Raw genomic sequence first — 26496 nt, 5'->3', positions numbered from 1 at the left:
AAGGTGCTCTGAAGATGAAGTTGAAAAAATGAAGTCATACACTGATCCTGAGTTGGATGTGAGCTGGTGGGCAGAGATTGAGAGGGACCAAGAGAGGATGGAGAGGCAGTGCCATGCCCGATTGAGCACTCTGATACCATGTTAGGATCTAGAGCATGCAAAAGCTATGGAGGTTGAAAGAGGAAGAAGAAACTCATGAAGACATTGACCCTGACAAGACAAATTGTCACACAAGTGAATTAGGTTTGAAGATTGAGACTTGGACTCATAAACACAATCTTGTGTGTGGACAATGACATAGAAACTTTACTAGAAAGAAAAGAGTACTATCATTGCATTAGAAAAGAGTGCAAGTACAATGCTTTATAGGAATTGAATGGTAGCACTTCTCCTACTATGCATATGGGATTCTCATCCTGAGCCCTCATTGCTCCATACAAAGCGACTGAAGTAGGTGTGATTGCAAATATCTCAACATATTCTTTATGATTGCTATGCATGTGTATGTGTTAGAGGAGGAAGTGGCTAATCTCTTTAGCACACATTATATGCTTGACTAACATGTTATAATCACTTAATGAATTTCTTTCTTATGAAGATTGCAACTAGTAAAGCTAGGTGGCTTGCTATGGCTCAATCATGTGTGTATGCGTGTGTGCATGCTAAAGAACCAAAATTCATAAGCTATGGGAACAACCATAAAAATCATTAAGTGTGGGTGCTAAGATTATATGTGCTAGTCATTAAGTTTATGGTTGGCAATGGCTACATCGATTTTTCTACAATTGTTATCTTGTAATAAATAAAGTGCAACAAGAAATTAACTATTAAGGTTTCAAAATCCCAAGGGATTACATGATCTAATAACTGCCCCAGATCTAGGTTCATAAATACTTGATTATGCAAAATTGTTCATAAATACTTGATCTAATAACTGCCCCAGATCTAGGTTCATAAATAACTAGAGCTTAACTTATCTGATTGCAATGAAATTGTGCAAGGGAATTTTTAAGAATGCTGGTAACACATGCAAGTGCCTAGATAAAAATTGTAGCAACTTCTATCCCAACTTCCCAGAATCACAATTCTAGCAATTTGAGGTTTTTCGAATAATCTAACTTAACTAGCTTGTAGAGGATAATGTCCTTAGCAGCTCCCCAATCCTGGTAGCAATTGAAAATTAGAAAGGTCTAGAATCATACTAATTACTAAGCTCACTTGTTTGATTCCACCTTGTTTGCTCTTTAGACACATATTTTTAAATGCAAAGTTCAATTCCTCTCGAAGAGATGTTGCTAAGAGTGATGGGAGCACATCTGTGTGCCTAGATGTCAAATTCCACCAAATCTAACCCTCCTTTGCAGAATCGCAATCCTAGTAATTTTGGGCTTTTCTAGATCTGACTTCACTAGCTGGTTGGGGATAGTGTTTACAACACTTCCCCAAGTCTTGGTTGCAATTGGATGTCAAAAAGAGCTAGAATCTTGTTATTTTCTTCAGCTCTATAATGGATTCTAGTTTGTTTGAGTCTTTCGACACACTTTCTGGCATCCAAAGCTCAAATCCTCTCAAAGAGGTACTTTTTGAAGTATGACAATGACATTTGTGCACTCAAAAGTCCAAAAAGGCTGTTAGAAGGCTTCCTTTGTAGAATCATGATTCTACCAAATCTGCCCTAATCTAGATCCTACTTCATCAACTTGTAAAGGACACCTTGTATGCCCTATGTGCAAAGCTTTTTGAAGAATGGATTTCAAATTCACTCAAATCAAGGCAGTTATTGCAATTTTGTTCAAATCACACTAGCTAAGTGGTTTTCTCTAATTTCAAGGATCAAACTCATGCAAGGAAGCTCAAACAATGGTTAGCAAGCATGTACCAACACATTGGAAGAAGCTAGGTGTAGAAATTGAGAAAGTTGCAGATTTGTGATTCTAGCCTTCTGGCCCAAATTTGCACTTTTCAGCTCCTACCTAGCATAACCTCTAATAGTGAAAAATGATGCTCATGTAGCCGTAAAAGCACTCTGGACACGCAAATACACCTTCAATTCAAGCATGTATCATGAAATGAGCATTTTTTACCTTTAAGATTTAGGCATCAAAACTATGACTTTTACACCAAAGCTCAAGTCAAACATGTTCTACTTACCCTACTCCTAGTGCTGAAATAATAATATTATTTATTTAAAAAAATAGGAAAGAAAAAAAACCAATGAACAAAACAATGAATATTGCATTATGAAATTGTATAAACTCACAACATATCCAAATCTATCGTATGAGGTCCTTGGTGGGTCCCACTTCTTGGCTTCCTCGAGAGCCTAGAATCACCAATTCTACCTCTCCCTATCCTAAGCCTAAATGAATGCAAAGTCAGTCTTTTGATGCCAATCACTACACAAACTAAAGACTCTCTAATCTAGGTCACCATCCCACAGTAGTGCCAATGTTAGTGGGTCGCGAGATGAACGATGCAGCATAGCTTACAAGCACTAACATAATTATATCAATGCTAGGGAAGTGACCCAATTAGTGTATAGAGGCTACATAGGCTTGTCAAACTCTATGAAATCTTTGGACAATCACAAGGAGACACTAAGACGATCAAATGCAAGAATCAACAATGCAAAGGGACACATTATCAAACCTTATCTACATGTAAAATGTGGGCAAATCGATGAGCAAATGCACTCCAATCGCAAACAATCTTAAGGAGGGTACTCACATGATATTAGGGAGAAAAACCATGTACTCAGATCTCATAGCCAGACAAGTGCAAAATCGTGATTCTAGGTTTGCCAAGTTAGCAAAAGTGAATTATGTGGCTTACAATCACACTAAATACATGAGGAAACACTTCTTGCACACTTTTACATGCAAAAAGATATCAATTTAATCATGCAATTAAGCACCCTAATCTCATGAAGATAAAGCAAGTATAAATTGATTCAAATTGGATATTAATCACTGAATAAGTAAGCATCAAGCACTTACACATGATTGAAAACACAATGTTGATACAAGAGAAGCTCCTTGAACTCAAAAGAAATTTGCAACAAAGGTTATGGAAGATGAACTCTCCCTTATCCACATTTGAGTAGAGACTTTTACAAAAGACCTTTAAAAAATGAAGTTTTTTCAGCCTTATACTCCTCTCTTAGGGTGTGGGCTCAATTCTCTATAAATTGGAAGCACAATGGCCCCATGGAAATTACAAAGAAATTGTCAAGAATTTTATATCTCCCTTCAAAGTGGGTTCCATCTTTAATTCCTGCCTTTTTCTTTTTCACTTCTGTAGCCGCAACACTCATCACCTGCCACACAACAATCTACATAGGGTATGGCACTTCCTTATACATGAGTGCCAGCTCTCATTCAAACCATCCCTCCAAGGGGGAATTTGTTGCCATATATAGGTAGTAATGTGTGTGAACACACTTAGGACTATCGGGGCACTTTTTTTCCCTCACTAGGAGGTATTTTTCCCCCATGCATTATATTTATACCCATCATGCTAGGACTAACCTATCTTTGTACTAGTACACTTGTCAATACTATCTCCTACATTGTGCGCTATGAAGCTTCTCCTCCCTCATCAAGCTTCGTGTGTGCATTCTATAGAAACCTAGCTCCAACAATATATAAGCTAACCATTTTGATTTTAAAATCTATAAAATCTATACCAATGTCCTAAATCAAAGCTATAAAAGACGTCTACTTAGCACGACATGTCCTATTACCAAACTAGTAAACAATTGAGTCTTGTGGTCCCATCTTCATAAAATTGAGTCTTGTGGTCCCAAGTTCTAATTTGGGATGCACCTCTTTGATAATTCATATAAACAATGGTGAATAACATGAGACAAAAAAATGGTAAGAACAAATATTTGGTCATGAGATCATTTTGAAGATGAAAACATGTTGAATTAAAGGGTGAGGGATAAGGATATCATATGCCCAATAAAAGGACAAGGTGAGGATTGTTCCCATGAATGAAAAGATAAAGATATTTTGCTCAAATATATATAATGGAAACAACTTCTCTTAGTAGGCAAGACCCAATTACATAATGGAAAGATCCTCTTCAAAAATGGTTCCATATGATTTGAATAAGAATGTGCTTGCTTGAAAGAAGGATGAGGGTTGGGGCCGTGGGGGGTGCACTTTGTGTTACTTCCACTTGCCCACACTTACAACACCTCTTGGAGATGCAATTGCATTTTCCAAGGGTATCCTCCGCCGCCCCCCCCCCCCCCCCCCCCCCCATGATATAGAAGTTTATTGAAAATTCTGGTCTAAATGGTTGTATGCTTGTATCTAACACCCCCTTGAATGCTATATTGATATGGAAATAACATTCATTTATAAAAACAAATTATCACATCACCACAAATTAAAAAATTAAAAGAGAATAAGTGCTATAGAGATTATAAACTATAAACAACATGAATAGTGACATTAGGTTTCAAAATATTAGAAGAACTTATCAAATGATGCTTTCTATAGTTTTTTTTTTTTTTTTTTTTGCATCTATAGATAATGGCTAGTGTATTCATTGAGTGTAATTTAGACACTTAAATTTAGATACATCATATCTTAGTCCTTGTATTTCAAAATTAGCACAAAGTTCGAGCATAACCTGAAAATTTCTACAATATAAATTTGGTCCTAAAGATTATATTAGGCTCCTAAAATTTTAAAGTTAATATATAACAACATTTAAAACATGCACATCAATATGGATTTGTTTTGATCTTATGCCATATGTTGAAATAATCCAAATGCATCAAATTTTGGCTCTTAATCACCATCTCTCTAGAATTACTTTTGAGCCCAATTAGAGATAAATAAGTAGCCTTCTTTGTTGGAAAGCATTTTATGATAATTAAAAGAATTTAAGAATTGAAAATTACACTTATATTTCAAAAACTACGATCAATTTATGTAAAAATTAAGAGAATAACTTTCATGTATTTCAACATTTTAGCCTTGAAAAAATGCTTTAATCTAAAACTCGATAATATTTGTTGTAATTTAAAAATTTCCATATTTTTTGTATATAAGCTAACCATAAAAAATATCTATATATTTTTTGTATAGAAGCTAACTATTTTGATTCTAAATCTATAAAATGATATACCAAAGTCCTAAATCAAATCTTTAAAAGATATCCACTTAACCAGACATGTCCTATTACCAAACTGGTGTAGAAAATTGAGTCTTGAGGCCCTAGCTTCATCTGAGCATGTCCAAATTGAATTTCTAAATCTTCTTGAGTACAACGGTGTGAATGGTAACATGGCATAGTTCCAATTTGGGACACACCTCTTTGACTAATTCATATAAACAATGTTGAAGAACATGAGATAAAAAAGAAATGGTGAAAAGAAATCATTGGTCATAATATCATTTTGAGAATGATGACATGTTGAATTAAAAGGTGAGGGGTCATCTTGCCCATGAATGAAAGAGACATCTCAAATATATGTAATGGAAACAACTTCTCTTGGTGGGAAAGACCTGATTACATAATGGAAATTATTCTCTTAAAAATAGTTCCATATGATTTGAATAAGAATGCGCTTGCAGGGGGAGGGTTACCGCCACCCGCCCACACTTATGGCACCTCTTGGAGATGCAATTGCATTTTCCAAAGGTACCACCTACCCCCACCCCTAAATGGATTATCCTAGTGCATGGGCGGGTCACCTAAGACAAGTTAAGTTATAATAGAGAACTTAGAAACATTCAACAAGTAAAAGCTTCACACAGGGTTGGTCTTGTCTAGACAAACATTGAGGATGAGCAAGTTGTTTAGCATGATATTTGGGGCTTCACTCACGTATCTCTGTTCTTCAAAGCTCTTTGCAGTAGTGAAAGCTTGAGATCAAGCAGTCCACATGGCTACCCCTCATTCTCCTTCCCCTGTGGCTTCACAACAGGATATTTGGGGCTTCACTCACATATCTCTGTTCTTCAAAGCTCTTTGCAGTAGTGAAAGCTTGAGATCAAGTAGTCTACATGGCTACCCTCCTTCTCCTTCCCCTACGGCTTCACTCATGTATCTCTATTCTTCAAAGCTCTTTGTAGTAGTGAAAGATTGAGATCAAGCAGTCCACATGGCTACCCCTCCTTCTCCTTCCCCTACGGCTAGTGCAACTCCCATTACCAATGAGCAACTCCCTCTATGTGACATTCCTAGTGGCTATGGCCTCCCTTTGCTCGGCCCCATCAAGGATCGCCTCGACTACTTCTGGTTTCAGGCCAAAAGGAGTTTTGGGCAAGTCACAAAAGGAAATTCAAGAGCACCGTCTTTCCAACCAATGTGCCACCCAGCCAGCCCACCTTCGCCGCCAATAATGCCGCGATGCAAGATATATCGAAAGCCGGGTTACGGTGCCAAACTGCACGCTAACCTAGATCCCAAAAAAGGTCTTGATTGATTAAGATAGTAGGATGATGATCATGGAAGTTGAAATCCACTAAGAAGTGTGTAACGAATCACTTGCCAAATCAAGTAGCCCCAAAAATGGATGAAATTGAATCGCGCGACCTATACTCAACATCGGGGTGAGTGTGAGGCCCCGATGAGTAGGAGGGCATGGGGGTCGTGGCACAGCTCTGGGCGTGAGCCTGAGTGAAATGGCCCCCAGTGCAATTCTTGGTGTTAATATCAAATATTCAAATGAGAACTTTGAAAAACGAAGTGGAGAAAGGTTCCATGTAAACAACAATTGGACATGGGTTAGTCGATCCTAAGAGATGGGGCAGTCATGTGTCAAGGGCATGATGCACATCGTGCATCGAAAGGGAATAGGGTTAATATTCCCAAATTGGGATGTGGCAGTGGATGGCAATGTGATCGAATCTCGAGAGCCAGTAGGGGCCCCAAGAAGAGCTGTCTTTTCTTTTTAATAGCCCACCCACCCTAAACTCGGATCACTCGGATATAGGGTCCAACGACTAGTAAAGCACCACACGTCTCGCGAAGCCCAATGCACCCCTGCCGGCTCGTGAAAATCTAGAGGAGCGAATGCTGATCATGCCCAATTGTACTCATAACTACATCGCATCTCCAAGGTGAACAACCTCTGGTTGATAGAAATATGTAGGTAAGGGAACTCGAAAAAATGGATCGATAACTTCGGAAAAAGGATTGGCTTTGAGGGCTGGGTTTAGGGGTCTACAGTCTGACACATCGAAGGCTGTCAAGGGCCTGCTGTAGTTGCCCTAGTGGCAAGGGCTGAGCAACAGTCATAGAACGTCGCTCCTCGAGGGGTAGCCCTCCCTAGGCAGTGAACATGCGTCTCAAAACTGGTACAAACAAGGGGAATCAAAGTGTTTATTTAAACCAAAGAATTGCAATGGTCCCCACGGATGTTGATGCAATGTGATTTCTGTCTAGCGCTCTAAATGTCAAAGTGAAGAAATTCAACCAAGCGCGTGTAAACGGCGAGAGTAACTATGACTCTCTTAAGGTAGCCAAATGCCTCATCATCTAATTAGTGATGCGTATGAATGGATTAATGAGATTCCCACTGTCCCTGTCTATTATCTAGCAAAACCACAGCCAAGGGAATGGGCTTGGATAAATCAGTGCGAGGAAAGAAGACCTTGTTGAGCTTGACTTGAGAGGTGTAGAATAAGTGGGAGCCTTTTGCGCAAGTGAAATACCACTACTTTTAATGTTATTTTACTTACTCTGTGAGGTGGAGGCGGGGCTTTGCCCCTACTTCTAGTCTTAAGGTGCACTCGTGTGCCAATCCAAGCGGAAGACATTGTCAGATGGGGAGTTTGGCTGGGGCAGCACATCTATTAAAAGATAACGCATGTGTCCTAAGATGAGCTCAATGAGAATATAAATCTCGTGTGGAACAAATGGGTAAAAGCTCATTTGATTTTGATTTTCAATACAAATACAAACTATGAAAGCATGGCTATTGATCCTTTAGTTTTTCAAAATCTTAAGCTAAAGGTGTCATAAAAGTTACCACATGAATAACTGGCTTGTGGCAGCCAAGCGTTCATAGTGATGCTGCTTTTTGATCCTTCGATGTCAGCTCTTCCTATCATTACGAAGCAAAATTTTCCATAAGTGTTGGATTGTTCACCCACAAATAGGGAACATGAGCTGGGTTTAGACCATCATGAGACTTGTTACTTTTACCCTACTGATGAGCTATGGTGTAATAGTAATTCAACTTAGTACAAGAGGAACGACTGATTTACATAATTGGTCATTGCGCTTGGTTGAAAAGCCAGTGGCACGAAGCTACCATGTATAGGATTGTGATTGAATGTCTCTAAGTTAGAATCCATGCTAGATGCGGCGCTCTCTACCTCCCAAGTTGTTACCCAACTTATAGTAGGGGCGCTCATGCGACCCCAAGAGCATGTGTTGAGAATCTCCCCCGAGGTGGTGGAAGTGGCCGCCTTGGGGGCTTTGAATGGCAATTCTAGACGATGAGGGAGATGAACCCTTTGCAGACGACTTAAATACATGGCCAAGTATTGTAGGTGGCAGGGTAGCCTTGCTGCTATGATCCATTGAGATTCAGCTCGCAGCTATGCCGATTTGTCCCTTCTTGCGATTAGTCGTGGGGTTCACCTCGCCCCTTGTGGAAAAAGACACAAGTCTTCCCTCCCCGGATGGTGAATCTTTGTGCATGCATTGAATGGGAATCCTTCGGATTTCTCTCCCTCTTATGAGATGAGTCGTGGGGTTCGGGCTTACACCTCTTATACATCTCACTGGAAAATAATTGCAAGGCCCCGCGTCTCTCTCTCTCTCTCTCTCTCTCTCTCTCTCTCTCTCTCTCTCTCTCTCTCTCTCTCTCTCTCTCGCCCCTCCGTAGTCGACGGCCTTCACACGTGCAAGCAATTACTCGTGGTTTTGCATCACACCCACCCTACGTGCACAAAGAGAAGTTAGTTTTGGGGTTTGGTGTGGCACCCCATTATGCATCACACCCACCCTACATGCACAAAGAGAAGTTAGTTTTGGGGTTCGGTGTGGCACCCCATTATGCATGTAATTAGTTGTGTGGTGTCATGTATGACTTGCACATATGAGATTAGATGTGGGGTTTGGATTGTGCCCCACTTGCACACATGATGAACTTAGTCACAACCGGGACCATTTGTTGCTTTTGCAGGGGGAAAATCTTATTGCAACCCCCCTCCAACAATGGGATTGGCATGGGTTTGGGGCTCGGTGTGGTACCCCCTCACACCACATGCAAGTAGCCATAGGGGTTTTCCCCGTACACATGCAACTAGTTTCCACCTTGTTGTGAAATTCTATGCACCGCGCCGGTCGAGGAAATGACTTCTGCAAGCCGGCTTGCCGCCACAGGTCTTGGTGGCAGTGTGTCGAGAAAGGGCTTCCAAGAGGGGATTGGGCCGATCTCTCCTCTCTAATCGGAATCAAACACGTAGCAGGAGGGTGGTCATGGAAGTAAAAATCTACTAAGGAGTGTGTAACAACTCACCTACCGAATTAACTAGCCTTGAAAATGGATGGTGTTGAATCATGTGACCTATACCCGATCATCAAGGTGAGTGCGAGGCCCCGATGAGTAGGAGGGCATAGGGGTTGTTGTGCAACTCTACCCCCCCAGTGCAAATCTTGGTGCTAGTAGTGAATATTCAAATGAGAACTTTGAAGACCAAAGTGGAGAAAGGTTCCATGTGAATAGCAATTGGACATGGGTTAGTCAATCCTAAGAGATGGGGCAGTCCTGTGTCAAGGGTGCAATAATGTGCGTCGTGCATTGAAAGGGAATCGGATTAATATTTTCAAACCGAGACATGGCAGTGGACGGCAACATGACCAAATCCAAAGGCACTGGCGGGGGCCCCAAGAAGAGTTCTCTTTTCTTTTTAACAACCTGACCACCCTAAAATTGGATCACCTGAAGATAGGGTCTAGTACCTGGTAAAGCACCACACATCTCGCAGTGTTCGTTGCGCCCCCGACGGCCTGTGAAAATCTGGAGGAGCGAATGCCAATCATGCCTAGTCGTACTCATAACCGCATCAGGTCTCCATAGTGAACAGCCTCTGGAAGATAGAACAATGTAGACAAGGGAGGTCAACAAAATGAATCCGTAACTTTGGGAAAAGGATTGGCTCTAAGGGCTGGGTCTAGGGGTCTGCGTCTTGACACGGAGGGTGTCGACGAGGGTCTACTAGAGCTGCCCCCCAGTGGCAAGGGTAGACCTCTACGTGCCCACTGGGCGACAGCCATAGAACATCGCTTCTCGCGGGGCGGCCCTCCCTAGGCGGTGAACAACTGTCTAATAATTGGTATGGACAAGGGAAATCTGATTGTTTAATTAAAACAAAGCATTGTGATGGTTTCCATGGATGTTGACGCAATGTGATTTCTACCCAGTGCTTTGAATGTCAAAGTGAAGAAATTCAACCAAGCACGGATAAACGGTAGAAGTAACTATGACTCTCTTAAGGTAGCCAAATGCCTTGTCATCTAATTAGTGACACGCATGAATGGATTAGTGAGATTCCCACTGTCTCTATCTACTATCTAGCAAAACCAGAGCCAAGGAAATGGGCTTGGAAAAATCAACAGGGAAAGAAGACCCTATTGAGCTCTGACTTTGTGAAATGACTTGAGAGGTGTAGAATAAGTGGAAGCCTTTTGCGCAAGTGAAATACCACTACTTTTAACATTATTTTACTTACTCCGTGAGGTGGAGGTGGGGCTTTGTCCCTGCTTCTAGTTTTAAGGCATGCTTATGTGCCGATCCAGGAGGAAGACATTGTCAAGTGGGGAGTTTGTTGGCTGGGGTGGCACATCTATTAAAAGATAATGTAGATGTCCTAAGATGAGCTCAACCAAAACAGAAATCTTGTGTGGAACAAAAGGGTAAAAGCTCATTTGATTTTGATTTTCAGTATGAATACAAACTGCGAAAGCATGGCTTATCAATCCTTTAGTTTTTTAGAATCTGAAGCTAGAGGTGCACAAAAGTTACCTTAGAGATAACTGGCTTGTGGCGGCCAAGTGTTCATAGAGACATTGATTTTTGATCCTTCAATGTCAGCTCTTCCTATCATTGCAAAGCAGAATTCGCCAAGTGTTGGATTGTTCACCCACCAATAGGGAATGTGAGTTGGGTTTAGACCATCATAAGAGTGGTTAGTTTTACCCTACTGATGAGTTGTGCCGCAATAGTAATTCAACTTAGTACGAGAGGAACCATTGATTCACATAATTGGTCATTACGCTTGGTTGAAAATCCAGTGAAGCAAAGCTACCATGTGAAGGATTATGACTAAATGCCTCTAATTCAGAATCCATGCTAGATGTGGCACTCTCTACCTCCCCGTTGTTACTCGACTTATAGTAGGGACACTCGTGCGTCCCCAAGAGCATGTGTCGAGAGTCTCCCCTAAGGTGGGGGAAGTGGCTGCATCGGGGGATCTGAATGGCAATTCCAAATGATTGGGGAGATTAATCCTTTGCAGATAACTTAAATATGTGGTCGGGTATTGTAAGTGGCAGCAAGGTAGCCTTGCTACTACGATCCACTGACATTTAGCCCGCAGCCGCGCCGATTTGTCCCCTCTTGAGATTAGTCATGGGGTTTGGCTCACCCTTTGTGGAAAAAGACACAAGTCCCTCCCTTTCTTTCCCGAGTGGTGAATCTTCGTGCATGCATTGAATGGGAAGCCTTTGGATTTCTCTCCCTCTTACAAGATGAGTTGTGGGGTTCTGGCTTACCCCTCTTATATATCTTGCTGGAAAATAATTGCAAGCCCTGTCTCTCTTTGTCTCTCACCCCCCACCTTGGTCGATGACCCCCGCATGTGTATGCAATTAGTCATGGTTTTGTGCCACATCCACCTTGCGCGCACAAAGAGCAATTAGTTTTGGAGTTCGGTGTGGTGCCCGATCATGCATGCAATCAGTTGTGTGGTGTCATGTACGGCTTGCACATATGAGATTAGTTGTGGGGTTCGGGCCATGCCTTGGTAGTTCGTGGGGTTCGACATGCTGCTTGCACACATGATGAACTTAGTCATGGTAGGGAGGATTTGTCGCTTTTCTTGGAGAAAAATCTTGTTGCAACCACCCTCCAACAATGGGATTAGTTGTGGGGTTTGGGGCTCGGTGTGGCGCCCCCTCACACCACATGCAAGTAGCCGTGGGGTTTTACCCCCTGCACATGCAACTAGTTTTTCCCTTGTTGTGGGGTTTGGTGTGCCATTAGTCCATGGAACTAGTCTGGAATGCACTCCCCAATCCCCCCAAAAAAAAAGTTGTGCATGCAGCTTTTTTGCATATGACATGTATACACATGAGCATGGTTTCTAAGCATGGTGCGGTCATACCAGTGCTAATACATCGAATCCCATCAAAACTCCGCAGTTAAGTGCGCTTGGGCAAGAACAGTACTGGGATGGTTGACCTCCCTAAGAAGTCCTAGTGCTGCACCCTTGCTTTTCATTTATGCGAGTAAATAATGGTTAGGCCACAATAGTATTGGGATAGTGACCTCCCGTGAACTCATGCTTCAGCAGCCTTTCTTTTTCTATTCAAGGTAGCCACCATAAACCTCCAGGAGTCGCACTCGAGAGCGAGGTGAACCCCACGGTCCGCACTTAACCACATGATCCCTTCACCTATCCCTTCACCTATGCCCGTGGGTCGTGGGTTTCAGGTGACTGAAACAAACGGCCTGTGGTTATAGCAAGAGGAAGAGAAGAGGACAAGAAGAGATCTACTTTTGCCACACACCAACAATGCACTTCTCATTCACTTTTTGAGTTTATATTGAATCCTTTGGACACCCATCCCCTTTTTTACATGATCGTGTATCCTGCCAAGGTCACATCTTGCCAAGGTCCTATTTTCCTATTCCCTTCTATTTACCTTATCCCTTCACCTATGCCCATCTAGATTTTATAATTTGCACAACAGAGAGCCTAGTGCTCTTTTACAAAATTTTAGGGGTGTCTTTCATTTAAAAATGTGCCTTTTGTCTTTTGTATTTTTCTGAGGTTGTCTTTGTGACTCTTGTCTTTTCTCTTTCTTGTTGACTTCATTGGTTTGCATTTTTGAAATTTTTCGGATTTATTTGTCCTTTTCTTTTTTCTTGTCCTACACTGGGGTTAACATTACCCCCTCCTAGTTGAGTGCCAGTCCCATGGCACTTGCGGTTCTTTGTTGATGAGGGCTCTATGAGTTGAAGGGTGGTCGTGTGGATCTGATGCCAGGAGGCATATTCCACGGTGGATTCCGTGAGGTTTTACGGTGGATTCCGTAAACTTAGATGACCGGGGCTCATACACAAAGTGGATTCTTTGTGCGAGAAGTTGATGGGGACGCTTGTCCTTTTCGGGCGTTTCATTAATTTAGTGTGTACATGGGTGATTCCATAGCGGGTGATTCCACAAAATACATATTAAATTAATAAACGTTTATGAGTTTAGAGTGCGCACTCGTAATAAATTAAGGTTAGGATTTATTTCTAACCAGTTGATTTATTTATGTAGCTGAAGACTGCTAGGTATTTACTTTTATCGGTTTAATTGTATTATTTTTCTAACGATTGTGAATGCTTCAGTTGATATGTAGAGATAACAGCAGTGGCAGAGGAAAGCATTGGAGTCTAGCGAGTATTCGACTTATGGATTATATTTTGATAGGCGCCACGCCTATATTTTGTTATGTCTATTGAGGCATCGATTATTTATTATTATTTTGTATGCGCCTATGCGCACGGATATGTTATTTCTATTTGGACATTGAGATTGGGCGTGCCAGACTCTATGGGCACCGTCTATTAGCTTTATTTCCTATTTTTGTAAAAGGCAAACTCAAAAGCTAAAAGCTTGTCATATTTTTGTAAATTGGGCTATTATTGAGCATGAAGATAGAAATATACATAAAATACATGCTTTGTGAAGCGCTCACACAAGGCATGGGGGGAGATTGAACCCAATTGGTCTCTTGCTCTTGTCGTTCATGCTTTTTACATTGTTTTTTGTGCAAAAAGGTAGAGTTCATTGTTCTTGGGGACCTTCCGGGATTCACTACGTGAGCATACTGCGACCGATCTGCGCACCAGTGGTATCAGAGCGGAGCTGAGATCAAGAGCTTCCAATCGCTACCCATCTCGTGCGAAGGCGGAGCTCCTGGAACGATCGGGCTCTACGGTCAATCTCGTCGTGAACCGTCGATACAGGCAGACTTTTGGCGATCAAGAACCCCTGTTTCTACTCTCAGATCGCGAAGGACCAGGCTGTACAGGCGGAGGACCACTCCCTCATCTCCATAAACAAGTCGTGGATATATAGTAAGAAGCTCCATATCTATCTTCTCAAAAAGCTTAGTATTAAAGCTTAAAGGCTTAAGGAATTTAAGAAGCTTCACAAAAATTATCATCGAGCTGCAAGAAGATGTCCGAAAAATCCGCGACGTCAAAAAACGGCTGCCCGCATCCTCCACGATCTGCGCCGTTTTTCACAATTACCCCCCCCTTCCATAAGCTTAAGCTATTAAGCTTAAGACGTTAAGCTTAATCAAGTCATTCAAAGCTCTTAACTCCAGCAAGTCAACAAACTTCAGGTCCTGCACTCCAGAAATCAAGTTCTGCAAGTCAATCGCGATCAAGTCCTGCAAGTTCACTAAGTCGGCTAAGTCTGCAACTCTGCAAGTCACCTAAGTCTGCAACTCTACAAGTCAGACTAGTCAACTAGAGTCAAAACTGATTAGTGCTCAAAACTCCTAGAAGGGTTGTTCCTGTGCAGAAACTCCGAACTGCAAAGTTGTTCGTGGCAAAGTATTCTACCCATATGCAAGTTCGCTGAAGTATTTTCAGCATACGAGGAAGGAAATATCGCAGATTTTCTGAAAATTGAGAAAGAAATACCCAAAAACACATAGCCTTGTAACCCCGAATTTGAGCTACGCTCATCCCGCTAACCTGATTTTGAGTGAGAAAGGTCTTTTGAGTTTTACAGGATGACGGAACCATATATGGATGATTCTATGGCTGAAGACGACCTACTTGAGCCTACCATGGAACAAAAGCTGGATCTAATCATGATGCAATTGGAAGAAGAACGAAGGGCTAGGCAAGCATTGCAAGCGCAATTGACAAAATTACAAAGAGCATCTACCGACAAAGAAGAACCTCAAGCTGAAGATTTGATTCGACGTACCATCGACACCACTCTTGAAGCTCAAACCATTCGCAAGGAATCAAAGATAAGTAAACGAAGTTTCAAATTTCGCACTTTCAATGGCATATGAGAAGGAAAGACTGTTTTATCATTCATTAGTCAGTTTGATGAATATTTCCATGAGGAAACCTATCCAGAAAAAGATAAAATCAAGTGTATTACTAATCATTTGGTAGACAGAGCATCACTTTGGTGGACTGTAGTACGCAAGAGCATAGAATGTCCTGCTACTTTGGAAGATTTCAAGAAGAAGTTCATGCAGAATTTCCTTCCATCGCAATTTCATGAGAAGGCTATCAAGCAATGGGATCTACTCCAACAACGGGATCGTGAGTCTATACCACAGTATACAGAGCGTTTTTGGAATGCACTCCTACAGCTACGCATGCTTGAAGACGTACCAGAGACGACACATAAGCGGAAGTATATGTCTGGACTTCTTGGACATTACTACGCTGAAGTGAACATGTTCAAGCTTGCTACCCTTGAAGACGCCATCTCACTAGCTCACGACACTGAAGATAAGTTACGCGGTAGAGACAGACGACCACAGCAATTCCAAGCCAATGGTAATTATGGATCTAAACAATTCAATTCCAATTTTAGAAGGTTTAATCTAGGTCGTTTCTCTTCATCATCTTTCCGCAAGAATTGGGCTAAACCACCAGCATTACCATCCAATGTCAATCCAAATCCTAAGCCTATTCCACAAGCAAATCCAAATGTACCTAGACTTCCAGCCATTGCAAATAATGTAACCAAAGCCAAGCCAATAGTATGCTATAAATGTCACCAGCCTGGATAGCTCGCAGCAAATTGTCATTCAAAGAAGCCACCAGCACATATCAACTATCTTGGAGCCATGGACGAAGATGAACATGAGGATATGCCTGATTTCACTGAAGATGAGGATGACACTACTACTATTTCCGACACTTTACTAGGTATGCCTACTCCACATTCATTATTGACTATGAAATGTTTGGTGCATGGAAAGGAAAAGACTATCTTGCATGATGACGGTAGTACTCATGACTTTATTTCAGCAAAATTGGTAAAGGAATTGAAATTACAAACTGTACCTACGCATTATCGCATAAAAGCTGCATTTTTAGGCACTAGGTATAATGGTACACAAGAAGTACAAGACTTAGAGATTCAAATTGGTTCATACACTGAAAGAAGAAATTTCTTAGTTGTTCCATTACATTCGAGTGACATTATTTTAGGAATGCCTTGGCGACACCAGCATAATCCAGATATAGATTATTCCACACACACTATGAATATTAATTTTCAAGGAAGATCTATTACATTATATGGTATGCATGCATCTAATGTTTTTCCACTGCTTTCGCATACTCAAGCAAAACGTGCATTACGTAAGAGTAGTAAATCATATCCCGTTTGGGTGAATGAATTGCACGCAAAGGAAAATCATATGCACTCTAGGCATAAGGAATTTCTAGCATATTTTAAGGATTGTTTTGCAGAAGACCTACCACTAGGTTTACCACCTTCACATCCAGAAGACCATAATATTGATTTGATACCTGGCACACAACCACCTTGCAAAGCACCATATAGGCACAACCAGATAGAGCAAAAAGAAATCCAGAGCCAAGTTGAAGAATTACTAAATAGAGGTTTGATTCGACCTAGCAGTTCTCCATTCGGTGCACTGTACTCTTAGTTAAGAAAAATAATAATACCTATCGTATGTGTATTGACTATTGAGCTTTAAATAAGATCACTGTAAAGAATAGGTATCCTATACCTAGAGTTGATGACCTTATGGACAAACTGCAAGAATCTTCTATATTTAGTAAAATTGACCTTAAGTCTGGATATTATCAGGTGAGGCTAGATAAATCTGACATATTTAAGACTGCATTCAGAACACAGTTTGGCCATTACAAATTCTTAGTCATGCCATTCGGATTGACTAATGCACCTGCCACTTTTAGTAGAATGATGAACCGTATCTTTCTGAAATATCAGTACTGTGTGATTGTTTTCTTTGATGATATTTTGGTGTTTAGTCAAAATGAGAAAGAGCATTATGAGCATTTGTCATTAGTTTTTCAATTATTGAAAGAAAATCAACTGTTTGCAAATCTTGAAAAGAGTGAATTCTTTAAGACAGAAATTGAGTATTTAGGTCATATTGTATCATCTGAAGGAATTAAAGTTGATCCTAAGAAAATTGATGCAATATTGAATTGGCCTATTCCTAAAAACGTGCATGAGTTACGCTCATTCCTTGGTCTTGCTAGTTTCTATAGGAAGTTTGTACGTAATTTCTCATTACTTGCTTTACCATTAACCAAACTTCTCAAGAAAGGAATTGTTTATCAATGGACCGAAAATCAACAGAAATCCTTTGACTTACTGAAACATGCCTTAACCAATGCCCCTGTTTTACAGTTGCCTGACTTTAATAGACCATTCTTTCTAGTTGTGACTGATGCTAGCGGATCAGGAATAGGAGCCATACTAATGCAAGACAATCATCCAATAGCATATTCTAGTTGTAAGTTGAAACCCTCTGAGCTGAAATATTCCACATATGACAAAGAACTATTACCAGTAGTACAAGCATTAAGACAGTGGAAACACTACTTAATGGGTTCAGAATTTATGATAAAGACCGATCAGCAAAGCATTAGACATTTACTTAGCCAACCCCAAATTTCTGACCGTCATATCAAATGGGCTTCCTTTATTCAAAGTATTCATCCTATCATTCAATACCAACCTGGAAAAGAAAATGTAGTTGCTGATGCATTGAGTAGAAGACCTGCAATTCATAATATTTCTGTCATATCTTTTGATTCTTTGATTGCTATGAAAGATACATATCACCAGGATATTACTTTTCATTCTGATTGGAATAAATTAGTTCAAAATAATTTCATTCCTGTTGATTCATTGTCATGTAATGATGGATTTATGTTTTATGAAAAGAGACTGTGTATTACTATTCCATTCCGATCTTTTGTTTTGAATGAAATTCATTGTCCCCCATATCAAGGTCATAGAGGTATCATATCTACATTACGTATGTTAACTGAAGATTTTTATTGGCCGCATATGGATGCAGATGTATCTAATTTCGTTTCTGAATGTTTGATTTGTCAAAGAGTTAAGAGACATCATGGTAAACAGTATGGATTACTAATGCCTTTGTCTATTCCATCTAAACCTTGGGAACAAATTTCTATGGACTTCATTACTGGTTTACCAAATACTAAATCTAACCATGACATGATTTGGACAGTTGTAGATAGATTTAGTAAGCAAGCATATTTCATTCCATGTAAGAAAAATTTAACAGCATCACAAGCAGCACAATTGTTTTTGAAAACTATTTTTACTAACCATGGATTGCCCAAAGTTATCATTTCAGATCGTGATTCTAGATTTTGTAACAATTTTTGGATTACCCTATTTGCTAATCTAGGCACAAAGATTGATTTCTCATCTGCATTTCATCCAGAAACAAATGGACAAACAGAAGCTACAAATAACACCATTCTAGATCTTTTACGTGCATATACTATCTCTAAACCTCAGACATTGGACACTCATTTGCATTTATTACAGTTTGCATATAACAATACACCGCACACATCTACAAAGAAAGCACTGTTTGAAGTCATTTATGGATATAGATTATCTACACCTGTTGCATCTTTATCTAATAGAATTCAGAGTGCTGATGATATTGCTAGTATGCATAACAGTATTTTTGATGAGGTTAAGGATATGATTGCTAAAGCCCAGCAATCATATACCAAACAAGCCAACAAGAAAAGACAAGCCATGAATTTCAAAGTTGATGATTATGTTTGGCTGAGAATAGAAAAACGTAGACTGCAAAGTGTAGATAGACATCCAGTTGTCAAATTAGCTCCTAGATTCTATGGACCGTTTAGAATCATTCATAAAATTAATGATAATGCATTCAAGTTAGAATTACCATCTCATTGGAAAATTCACAATACATTTCACATTAGCTTATTAAGACCATTTAGAGGCCAATTACCTATCCACCCTGTTTATGAAAACCCACCTTTATTAGAGGAAGGGACTGAAATACTTGAACCAGAAGCTATCATAGACACTGATTTTATGACCACTAGAACTGGCCGAAGGTATTCTAGATATCTGGTAAAATTTAAGAACCATCCTGTAGAGGAAGCACAATGGATGCACGCTAGAGATTTAAATGCTTTCCCCACTCTGTTAGCTCCACATTGAGCTAATAGCAATTGAGGTCAATTGCTATTCCACCCTGGGGGTATGATGCCAGGAGGCATATTCCACGGTGGATTCCGTGAGGTTTTACGGTGGATTCCGTAAACTTAGATGACTGGGGCTCATACACAAAGTGGATTCTTTGTGCGAGAAGTTGATGGGGACGCATGTCCTTTTCGGGCGTTTCATTAATTTAGTGTATACATGGGTGATTCCATAGCGGGTGATTCCACAAAATACATATTAAATTAATAAACGTTTATGAGTTTAGAGTGCGCACTCGTAATAAATTAAGGTTAGGATTTATTTCTAACCAGTTGATTTATTTATGTAGCTGAAGACTGCTAGGTATTCACTTTTGTCGGTTTAATTGTATTATTTTACTAACGATTGTGAATGCTTCAGTTGATGTGTAGAGATAGCAGCAGTGCCGGAGGAAAGCATTGGAGTCTAGCGAGTATTCGACTTATGGATTATATTTTGATAGGCGCCACGCCTATATTTTGTTATGTCTATTGAGGCATCGATTATTTATTATTATTTTGTATGCGCCTATGCGCACGGATATGTTATTTCTATTTGGACATTGAGATTGGGCGTGCCAGACTCTATGGTCACCGTCCATTAACTTTATTTCCTATTTTTGTAAAAGGCAAACTCAAAAGCTAAAAGCTTGTCATATTTTTGTAAATTGGGCTATTATTGAGCATGAAGATGGAAATATACATAAAATACATGCTTTGTGAAGCGCTCACACAAGGCATGGGGGGAGATTGAACCCAATTGGTCTCTTGCTCTTGTCGTTCATGCTTTTTACATTGTTTTTTGTGCAAAAAGGTAGAGTTCATTGTTCTTGGGGACCTTCCGGGACTCACTACGTTAGCATACTGCGACCGATCTGCACACCAGGATCGATAATGGGGTCTCGTGGGGATTGCTCATGAAAGAGAAGCTTATCGAATGATTAAGGTGGTGGAGGCTGGAGGCCTCCAAGGTTAGTGGTTGGTCACCTTCGTCTTTACCTGAAAGGAAAGAAAAAGTGCACATCCTGGGGGGTGTCTACCTTACTGTGTGGTGTAATGTGCTCGTGCTAGTAGAACTAGGAGTTGGATCAAACCATAGGCAAGCTTGGGTGTTGTCCCATGCACTTGAGGACCGAATTTGTGCATAAGGGAGGGTGCGATGTGTGAATCTTAGGGAGATGACAAACGAAATTCGGTATGGCAGCCTCTATACTATGCCAAACTCCCTTCTTCCACAAAGTGAATGAGGTAAGGGCACCACCTAGTCATGGAAGAGCGGACTAGGATGCTATGCAAGAGGGAGAGGAGCTTGTGAGGGAGAAGAGAGGAAAACTAAGAGAGAGAGAGAGAGAGAGAGAGAGAGAGAGAGAGAGAGAGAGAGAGAGAGAGAGAGAGAGAGAGAGAACTACAAAAGATAGATGAATCAATAAAACTTAAGAGGGCAAAGAGATGGAGAACCGTCAAGGCACAGCCAATATACACAATATGGACACCAAAAGCATGGGCTTATTACACTGTAGAGCATGCATGAGCTATAGTAAGGGAATGAACTGCATAAGCTCATGAGAGAGAATGGGAAAGGCTCAATAGAGCTGAAGAAGGCCTCTTGGCTCTCTCTCTTCTTGCAAATTACAAAGGGGGAAGGCCTCTTTATATAGGCCTTGAGGGTGTTTAGGGAGGAGGTTAAGATAGAATAGGAATTAACACCACCAAAGCTGCATTGAGGCAATTCCACCAATGTGGAAGCTCCATCTAGATGTTTTGTTGACCAATTTTGTACTTAATCAAGCTCCATCATAGGTGAGTTGTCTCCATTCTCCCCTCCATAGCTTGAGTCCAAGAGCTCTCCTATAAAAAAATATAGAGAATCTTCATAAAATAAGATCATATTTAGCAATAATAGAGAGACAATAGTGAGAATTTATACATCACTACTACAATTAAGAATGATTTGAGGGTGATTTAGGAGGGGAATTCTAATGTTTTATTAGCTTGAGAGAGAGGAGAAGAGAGGGGAAAGGGTTGGGAGTCTAATGAATGATGTTTTATGGAAGTGTTAAGTGTGGGAAAGAAAGTGTGGGTGTGTATAAAATTGGGAGGTTGTCTCCACCGTAGTTGGAAAAAGTTGGCGTCCACCATTTTGGCCATATCTCCCGACTCGTAGCTCCAAAAAATTATAAAAAAATACTAGCCAAAACTTCAGCTCACACGCTACAACTTTCATGTTGATTTTTTTTTTTTGGATTGGAGTGGAAGTATATTTAAAAAATCTTACAGAATCATGTGCCTCATTTTTCTTCCACTAATGCTTCCAAGAAGGGTCCCATTTGGTTGAATTATCATAAGGCTCCAAAGTCATGACATTATGAGCCTCACATGCCCTTTGGATGGCTCCAAATCCATTTCATGTCTTTTCTTTTCACATTATACATTTTCCCTTCACCTTCTTCAATTGATCTTTACTCTTCACCCCCCCTTGGTAAACCGGTCCATGAAATATTTCCATCCAGTGATTTCTTGGATTTTCCAAGAGGTTGTTCCCACCCTCTTCTTTATTTCAAAGCTCCAAATGTGCAAAAAATCAACAAAGTGTTGGAAAAATATTTTTTTGTGATATTTTTGGATCATATAGCCCTCCCCCCAACCTGGCTAGAGGTATTTATGCCTCTAGACACTCTTTGGTATCTTGAGCTGACCCCACCCTGATGTGATAGGGTTTTAAGTGCCATCCATTTACCCTGGTCTTGTGCACTTTTCCCTCAATGTTTTGAAGTTTGTAGGAACCATTGTTGAATTTTTTTGTGACCCAAAACGGTCCCTCACACCGGTAGACAAACTTGCCATCCTTTCTTTTATCAAAGTGATTGTCATATCGAAGCACTAAAGATCCCTCCTTGATGTTTTTATGTGTTAGCTTCTTGTTGAACTTTTCTCTATGCTTCTCAGCTTCCTGGGAGTAGTGGTTGATGGCTTCTTCACGATCCAATTGTAGCCTCTCTAGGTCCAATAATCTTTGATGTAACTTCTCCTTTTGAGAGCCTACTGTGCCACCTAATACCCAAAGGCTAGCTAATTTCACCTCAATAGGCAAAAGAGCCTCTTGTCCATAAACTAGATGAAAAGATGTGAACCCTAACATGGTTTTGAAGGAGGTTCTATAAGCCCATAGAGCTCCATTAAGGTGCTTGTCCCAATCCAGGGGCCTTGAATGTACCTGTTTGCTGATGATTTTACAAATCATTCCATTTACCTTTTCCACCAATCCATTGCATTGAGGGTAGTAAGAGGTAGAGTGTTGTCATTGAATATTTAGCTTTTGCATGAGTTCACCCACCAAATTAGCTCTAAACCCTGGTCCTCTATCCGATAATATTTCAAGAAAGGTACCAAACCTACAACAAATGTGGTCAAAGATGAATTTACTCACTTCCTTAGCAATGATTCTTCTAGTTGGCATAGCCTCGGCCCATCTAGTCATGTAATCTACCCCCATGATAATATACTGTTTTCCTAATGGAGTGCGTGGTAGAGGCCCTATGGCATCAATTCCCCACTTCTCAAAGGGTCCATAGACCTTGATTGGGGTTTGGGGTTCTACTATGAGCCGTTGTGGTCCTGATTTCTGACATTCTTCACATGTTTGACACCAATATTTGACATCTTGGTGTAGACTTAGCCAAGTAAAGCCGGCTTGTAGAACCTTTCTACTTGTGATGTCATGTGCAAAGTGGTCTCCACACACATCATCATGGCAAGATTTTAAGATTTATTCAATTTCCCATTTTGAAGGCACTTTTCTAAGCACACCATCCTTACCAAGACAATACAAATTATAATCTACCATGCAATATCTTGTAGCCTTCCGAGCTAGCCACTGTCTTTCTCCCTTACTCAGGTGTTTGGGAGCTTCTCCTTGCTCTAACAGATGTAGAATATCTTCTAAGTCTTCCTTGCCTTGCCGAAGTGGGGGTTTGATAGCCACTGCTCCCACCATTGACTCATTAAGCTTTGATGATGCTAGATGGTCGACATCTTTGTTCTGGTCTCTTGGCACATGATGTACTTGTGCCTCCCTAAATCTTCTCATAAGATATTTGGCCTCTCTCATTTTACTAGAGAGGTTTGTATTTTTGCATGCCCATGTACCTTGCATCTGCCTTACCAATAGCATGGAGTCTCCAAAAGCATTCAACCTCTCGATTGATTTACTAAGACACCAACAAAGGCCATGAATTAAAGCTTGATATTCTGCCTCATTGTTAGAGTGGACACCTTCCAAGACGATTCCTTCACCATATATTTTCTCTCCTAAAGGAGAGAAAACAACGATGCCTGCAGCTGCCTTATCCTTAGTTCTCTTGTATGCACCATCAAAGTAGAGGATATAAGCATCTACAAGAGTTTTTATGGATGGGGGTGGTGGAAGGTTCTTTCTTTTTACCCTAAGATTTTTCTCATAGCACCTGTTTTTCAAAATATCAGCCAAGCATGCCCGAGTTGTTTTTTCAACCTGCACTGTATAATCAAACTCTTGAAGTCGGACCACCCACTTTGCTATTTTGCCAGAGATTTCCATATGTTGTAGTGCATAGGGAAACATATCCTCCACAGTGATTATCACAAACCTCTTTGGAAGCAAATATGGCCGAAATTTGGTTACTGCAAACATGAGGGCCAACACTAGTTGTTCCATGGAGGTGTAAGCCTTCTCTAAGGCTTTCATGAGGCAGCTGGCAAAATACACAGGCCTCATGAAGGATGTTTTTGGATCTATTTGCAGGAGAGCAGCACCAATGGCCTCTTCTCCCACGCTAGGGTTTACAAAGAATGTTTCTTCCCAATAAGGCTGGAGGATTATAGGAAGTGACCCCAACATTTTCTTTATCTTCTTAAAATGTCCTTCTCTTTGTTCACTCCATACAAGTGTTTATTGGCGTATCAGTTGTTGCAGGGGATATATGGCCTGAGAGAGTAAGTGTATAAATCTACCCAAATATCTTAGCTTTTGTAAGAAGGAGACTAATTGTTTGATGGAGGTTGGGGAAGGTAGAGCTAGCAATGTTTCTACCTTATTTGGATCTACCTCAATTCCTTCAATTGAAACTACATGCCCTAGTAGTGTAACCTTGCTTTCCCCAATGTCACATTTATCCTTATTTAGTTGTCCACCCAACCTAGCTAAGCGAGTAAATCCTTCATCAACCTTGCGTAGATGTATGTTTCTTGAGCTCTAAATACAAAATACATCTATGAAAATCCTTATGAACTTACCAAAGTAAGGTTGGAATACCATATTCATGAATCGTTGAAAGGTTGTTGGGGCATTTGTGAGACCAAAGGGCATGACCCGAAAGGCAAAACAGCCCCACGATGTGATAAAAGTGGTCTTCTTTTGATCCTCCTCTGCAATGCGAATTTGGAAGTAGCCAAAGTAGCCATCACACACTGTATACCACTCATGTCCTGCTTCTTCATTCAAGATTTCATCCTGAAATGGGAGAGGGAAGTGGTCCCTCTTTGTTGCAGCATTTAGTGGCTTGTAATCTATGCATTCTTGCCACTTACCATTTTTCTTTGGCCTCACTACTACTGGGGAGGCCCATTCTGAATCTTCCACTGGGTATATGAATCCTACATTCAAGGGTCTCTTCACCTCCGTCAACAGTGCATCTTGTTGCACAACTCCCAGTCTTCTCAATCTTTGTACTATAGGTTTGCTTCCTTCTTTGAGTTGAATGTGATGCTCCACTGCAGTGACACCTGTAATGTGAGTATAATCAGAAATAAAGAATGATGCATGCTTCTTGAGAACATTCACATAACCCTCCCTTTCTTCATCCTTTATATCCTTGGATATCATCTTCTCTAGGCTAGCATCCCACACATCTTCTCCTTGGATTATTGGGTTGTCTTCTGATGAGGTAGGTTCCTTTAAGGTGACACCCATAACTTCGAGAGTGCTATCACTCTCTCCACTTGAACTCTCTTCCTCTTCTACCGATGGGGAACATCCACTTGAGCTCTACTCATCGACAGACATTTCTAGTTCAAGGTTCTCTTGACACCCACTCTTCAAGTTGTAAACCACCTTTTGATCATGGCCACCCACCTTACGTGGCCTCAACTCTAGATCCCCTGTTGCCCAATCTTGTCTAGCTCCGATTGTTGAGATGGCAAGCTCAACACATGTGGACATGGATGATGGACCGCCTGGTTAGATGGGTCCACACGTCTACACTTAGCACGTCGGTGGTCATTATGCATCTCACATGGCCACTGACTCATTACTTATTATATTCAGGTTGTTACACCTATTTACAGCTGGCATAGTTATAGCGCCAGTCGACTAGTGTAGTCGGTTATGCATTGTTTGACTTAGTAGGCCACTTTCCTTTTATGTTGTATCTTATCTATATTTTGTGTACATTGTAAAGAGTGTGGAAGAAGAAGAAGAAATCAGCAAGAAAACGTTTTGGCCTCATCTCTCTTCTTGTCTCTTGAGTGAGCTTCTCCTTGTGCATTCTATGTGTGTTCGGCGCAGCATCTTGAGCAACCCCCTCCACCACGCGATTCTTGACATGGTATCAGAGCCACGCCATTGAGAGAGGCTGATTTCGAAGGTTGAAGTGAAGGAGAAGAGGCAAGGTTCGAGCAAGCAAGCTACGGGTAAGAATCTCTCCCATTCTTCCACTCCTTCTCTTGGATAGTGCCTGTGGAGGCACCGGAAGCAGGGCAGAGCAAAAATCTCAGATTGCAGTGAGATTTGGTGTGCGCAAAGAGCGCTGTATATTCTGCAGATAAGACCTTTAGGGCTTTCCCGCAGAGATTTTGGGCATTTGAGGCCGTTTCAGGGCCCGTTTTAGAGCCGCAAGGTTGCGGACAGCAGTTTCGGGGTACACTGTGACTTCGACTGTATTGACCGAACGTGGGTGCGCAGGTTACAGATTTCAGATCTGTAAGTTCAAAGGTGTTTATTAGTGAGTAAACACAAGGTTTAT

The 26496-nt window shown here is 40.8% G+C and overlaps 2 pseudogenes; both read left to right on the top strand.

Moving 5' to 3' along the window:
• The first annotated feature begins 7099 nt into the window (after positions 1-7099).
• LOC148014192 (25S ribosomal RNA) lies at positions 7100-8579 on the top strand (annotated as a pseudogene).
• A 1491-nt stretch (positions 8580-10070) lies between these two features.
• On the top strand, positions 10071-11585 carry LOC148014191 (25S ribosomal RNA; annotated as a pseudogene).
• The last annotated feature ends 14911 nt before the right edge of the window (positions 11586-26496 follow it).

Source organism: Lygodium microphyllum, chromosome 25, assembly GCF_053477565.2.
Source record: "Lygodium microphyllum isolate KBCC chromosome 25, Lygodium_microphyllum_v1.1.10, whole genome shotgun sequence".
Taxonomy (NCBI): domain Eukaryota; kingdom Viridiplantae; phylum Streptophyta; class Polypodiopsida; order Schizaeales; family Lygodiaceae; genus Lygodium; species Lygodium microphyllum.
The sequence above is the reverse complement of the archived record's forward strand: the minus strand, read 5'-3'. Positions and strand labels throughout refer to the sequence as shown.